Raw genomic sequence first — 6,000 nt, 5'->3', positions numbered from 1 at the left:
TTATAGCAGTATATGAGCCATTTCTTTTAACTGAATCACAAACATACAAGTCCGATTCTCGAATGATATATAAGACATAAGATCTTTTTTTACTGAACTGTATGAATCCCTCATTAATTAATTTGACTCACTTACTTTGCCTTAAACGATAATGATATGACATCATTTAAAGCTGCCGTAATTTATTTTTATTTTATTTTTTAATTATCCAAAATATTTTTTTGGGCAAGTACCTAACCAGCTAGTGTTCAAAACTATCTTCTTACCTTTGCCCGATTCACAACGGTAAGCTTGAAATAGGTTTCCGAAAGCTTGTTAGTCTTTGCGCCATTGCGTCACATCTGGGAGTCCCAGTTACAGGTACATCTAAAAAAAATATATATATTTTTTTTTTCTTTTAATTTTTTCTGGTAACTTATTTCAAAAAGTGAAACTTTCATATATTTTAGATTCATTACATGTAAAGTAAAACATTTCAAAAGTTTTTTTTTGTTTTAATTTTGATGATTAGCTTACAGCTCATGAAAGTCAAAAATCCAGTATCTCAAAATATTAGAATATTTACATGTGAGTTTCAATTAATGACCATCCATATAGTATAAATTCCGGGTATCTCTTGTTCTTTGAAACCACAATAATGTGGAAGCCTGCTGACTTGGCAATGATCCAGAAGACGAACATTGACGCCCTCCACAAAGAGGGTAAGTCACAGAGGGTCATTACTGAAAGGGGTGGCTGTTCACAGAGTGCTGTATCAAAGCATATATTAAATGCAAAGTTGACTGGAAGGAAGAATTTGGGTAGGAAAAGGTGCACAAGCAACAGAGATGACCGCAAGCTTGAGAATACTGTCAAGCAAAGCTGATTCAAACACTTGGGAGAGGAGTGGACTGAAGCTGGAGTCAGTGCATCAAGAGTCACCACGCTCAGACGTCTTCAGGAAAAGTGCTACCAAGCCACTTCTGAAACAGAGACAACACCAGAAGCGTCTTACCTGGGCTGTGGAGAAAAGAACTGGACTGTTGCTCAGTGGTCCAAAGTCCTCTTTTCAGATGAAAGTAAGTTTTGCATTTCATTTGGAAATCAAGGTCCCAGAGTCTGGAGGAAGAGTGGAGAGGCACAGAACCCTTGTTGCTTGAAGTCCAGTGTGAAGTTTCCACAGTCAGTGATGATTTGGGCTCCCATGTCATCTACTGGTGTTGGTCCACTGTGTTTTCTGAAGTCCACAGTCAACACAGCCATCTACCAGGAAATTTTAGAGCACTTCATGCTTCCTTCTGCTGACAAGCTTTATGGAGACGCTGATTTCATTTTCCAGCAGGACTTGGCATCTGTCCACACTGCCAAAGGTACCAAAAGCTGGTTCAGTGACCATGGTGTTACTGTGCTTGATTGGCCAGCAAACTCACCTGACCTGAACCCCACAGAGAATCTTATTATTATAGAGAATCTATGGGGTATTGTCAAGAGGTATTTTAGCTTTAAAGCAAGGGTGATAGGCAAAGTGACAATAAAAATAGAGAGCAGATAGATTTGCAACCTAAATTTGCAACCTTTTGAACCTAAATTTTAAAATAATAAGTCGAATTAGGGATAGTAAACTTCTTTTTCCAAAAGCACAAACATAAAATAAGATTTGAAAAGTTACAAAATGTGATCATTTTATATTCAGTTTGTGAAAATGAGAATATCAAATACAATTAGAAAAATATAGCTGCAAGCAGCAATTACGGGGCCAAGCACTCCAGCGGCAAAATGAGGACCTAAGCATAGCATGGAGTATCAGACCAAATTCAACAATGAGTACTAAAAGCAATTTTAGGATGATTTTAATTGAAATGGCTGAAAAATCATAAATACAACCTCTGGTAATATGATTAAATGGCTGATAACTTTTTACCACCAGGTGGCGCTGCAATCATATCATTTTGGTGTGTTCCGTGTGAGGTGACAATGGCACACACAAAGTCTGTTGTCATTATGTTAAAGCTTTGCAGAGATTCATAGTCTCAGTCATTTTGGCACCATGCCTAAAATTTGTAGTGGCGCTGTTCGAAAACTGTTTTGTCTATCGACACGAAATCCATAACTTTTTGTCAGCATGGTCTGAAGATGATCTGACTCAATTTTGGTGAAAATTTGACAAACTGTTGAGGAGGAGTTCGAAAAAGTAGGGTTTCTACATAGATCAAAATGGAAGACAGGAAGTTTTGCTGACTATGGCAACATTGGTATCACTGTTCTTAGCATGACCCAAGGAAGCTATTGATACCAGTCTCATCACAATAGGCAAAATTCACAGAAAGTTATTAACATTTACTAGAAATTTCATTATAACTTTTGACCACTAGGTGGCACTGTTTCAAATCGTTTTGAGTACTTTCAGGTTATGGTCTCGATGGTACATACAAAGATTCGTAATGGTACACCAATGCATTCGTAAAATATAGCATTTTATATAATAATACTCTACAATAGTCAATGACAATTTCATGTTTTGTTCAATTATAGCGCCACCAACAGACAAAATCCCACCAATTTTTTACGTGTCCTTATAGAGTGTGCCCATACATATGTGTGTCAAATTTGGTGAAAATATCTCATTTAAATCTCATCGAGTTATAGACATGTTTGTAAATGAGTTGACTGCTGACTTTGTTTGCATTTATGTGCCACTGACTATCATAATTTTGGCAATTGGGCATTAGCGTATAGCCAGCACATTATGTTTACGAATTTCCTACGGTGGTTTCGTGTCGATCGGAGTAACGGTTTCTAAGATATTGGCAAATGTTTTTTAAGCGCTCCTTCAAGGCATCATGCTGATAACCCACACCAAGATTCGTAACGATACGTCAATGCATTTTACTACAAAATTCTAAATGGCCGACACACAAAATGGCTGACATGGGAAAATTGGATATGGTTCTACTCGGCATGATGCACCAAATCTAAAGAGACCGGTTTTGTGATTTTTGTCCAAACCATTCACAAGTTATAAGCAAAACTATGCATTTTTCATATCTCCTGACCACTAGGTGGCACAGCGCTGAAACACTACAGGTAGCCTCAGGTCATGCTTGTTATAACACACACCAAGTTTGGTCTCAATACGCCAAACTCCTGCGGAGATATAGCCTTAGATCCATTTTTTGCGTGCTTTTCTGTGAATTTGTTAGTGTGTTGTTCGAGAACGCTTGGACGAATTGAATTCCATAACTTTTTGCCAGAATAGGCCTATTTCACAATATGGCGGCCGAGAACGGAAGTAGGGAAGCGGTACTTCCGGTCGCGCCGCTGCCCGTTACGATCGTTTCATTCATTCATTCATTCATTCATTCATTCATTGCCATAATGGAGTGCGAACTCGTTTTCTCAGTTATTAATCAGTTTACCAACACTAAGAATTGCAGATGTTGTCCGTTTTGTTGATAGATTGCAGGAAGATGTGAGGCGATCAAAACTGGACAAAGGTTATAAATTTTTTTATGAACAATTTGTTTTTGATTACCAAGGTATGTATTATGTTAGACAGCCATGGTAGCTCATTTCCGAATTATCAATGTTTTTTTTATGAATTAATTGGTTTATTATTAATAATAAAAAACGTCCTGTTAATAACTGTTTGTGTGTTTGGACACTTCAGTCTCAAACATTATTTTAGGGAAAGTAGTAATTAGGGGCAGGTGCTATAGATCGTTAAGAAAGCGTGAGGAACCACATCGGCTTGAGGTAAATACATTCAGGATTGAGCTAATAATTGTTTATATTGTTTATAATGCATTAAGTGTCTCACTATCAATAGATCAAATCTAGCAGTAACAGCACCACCTGCAGTTAGGATTAAGCTTACATAGAATGTGATACTGTATATAGTACTGCATACACTCTCACACACACATTATACACAAAAAGTGTTATACTGAGCAAAGTGTACACCCTAAAAATGTGTTAAATATATGAAATACAAGTCTTTCACTTTTTTTAGATCACACTTGAAACCAGCACACCACCTCAACTGACTGCATATACATGCTCGTGTGCTGCTGGAAGACGTTTGTGCAACCATCTGGTTGCACTACTCTACCAGACAGCACATTTTAGTGCGCTAGGCACCAAGAATGTTCCAGCTGCCCTTGCATCCACAAGCAAGCAGCAGGCCTGGCATAGGCCCCGCACCCAGGTAAAATGAATAAGAAAACTACTGATCATTCAAACTGTTTTTATTTGACAACAGATAACAATAAATAAAGCAGTAATAAGTCAGCATTAATAAATAAATATTATATATACATACATGTATACATTTTAAGTGCATAATGTGCAAATCAGACTACAATCCGAAACACTTGCTGGCCGGATCATTAAAGGTGCGCCCCAGACCAAAGCAATGCGTAGAGGAGTTGAACTTGAGCCAGAGGTTCTTCGCCGCTATGCTGAGACTTTCAGTGTTAATGTACTTCCGTGCGGTCTCATCATCCACCCTGAAGCTCCACACCTTGGTGCTAGTCCAGATGGCAAGGTGGTTGACCCAAATGAAGACCCTCCCTATGGCCTGGTAGAAGTAAAGTGCCCTGATGTGAAAGACATAAGAGCAGCATCACACACTGAGTTTGTTGGGGGCCAAGCCAAACTAAGGAAATCACACACCTACCGCTGGCAAGTCCAGGGTCAGCTGATGGTCACTGGCTTAGCTTGGTGTGATCTGGTGACAAATACCAGGGGTGACATCACTGTGGAGAGAGTATGGAGAGATGATGATCTTATCAAAGAAATCAAGGCTAAAGCTGATGAATTCTACTTTGGCACATACATTCACGTTTTGCTAGGGAGAAAATAGGCAGGAAGTGCTGCCTAACCAATGATGTTTCTATTATTCACCGTTATATAGTTATTTAGTTTGCAAGAAAAAATTTTTTGTCATTCATAGTTCATTTAAGGTTTAACAGCAGTAGACTTTAGGATTTTTTAATAACATTCAATTTAGAGTAAGATTTATGATAAAGATTGAAGAACATTGAAAATATGTTGTTGAAACTTACTTTTCCCAAGCTGGAAAGATGAGTCAATGACAGTCCAGCTCAATGTGTTAAAAACTGAAATATTCTGTTGCAAGAGAGTTAGGTTAAAGGAGAGTTAGTTTGTGTTAAAATTGAATGAAATCATTTTGTTTAAAAAAAAAAAAATCTTAATTTCCAACATGCAGCAAAAAATGATTGACCTTTTTCTATTTCAAATGACAAACAATGTAACTTAAAATCCTGTCTGAAATGGGTAACAAAACATCCAACTTACCAGAGGATAGACCACAGTGTCACAAAGTAGGCTAGGTTAGGAGAACCTGCTTCTGTTATATGAAACAAAGATAATGTCTGTTATAAAAATGTGTGTAGGTGATCTATTAATGCTACTTAATACTTGGCCATAATAAATAAGACTGACAAAAATACAAGATAAACACAAAATGAAAATGAGAGAAATTACTTACCCTTGCTAGGGATGAGGTTGACTTAAGACTCTTAAGATACATTTTTTTTCACTGTTGATGAGATCAGAAAAGTTACTACAGTTACACATTTTATATTTATTTTGTTTAAAGTACACAAGTACATTAAGGTACTAAACTGCTGAAATTATGTAGTGAAGAGTCTGTACCTGATCTTGTGATGATCGATGTTACTGGCTGGTGAGCAGGAGGAGGTGATGGCTGATGTTACTGGCTGGTGAGCAGGAGGAGGTGATGGGCTGATGTTACTGGCTGGTGTTATGATGTCAGAAAGTTGTGAGAAGAGAAGACACAGGACACCTGATTTGGCTGCAATGAGCGAAAGACACACACCATCTATCCAGCAAAGCTCGAGAGATGGTAAGGCTTGACACCAGTTCCTCCAACTCCTTTATTTTTTCCAATGCCTCATCAAGAGCACCTAATTAAAATGAAACAACATATATATTTTTAATATTATGTCATGACAATTCATTATCAGAGTACATTTGTGA

Source organism: Barbus barbus (assembly GCF_936440315.1).
Source record: "Barbus barbus genome assembly, chromosome: 41".
Lineage (NCBI taxonomy): Eukaryota > Metazoa > Chordata > Actinopteri > Cypriniformes > Cyprinidae > Barbus > Barbus barbus.
Note: the sequence above shows the minus strand (reverse complement) of the source record.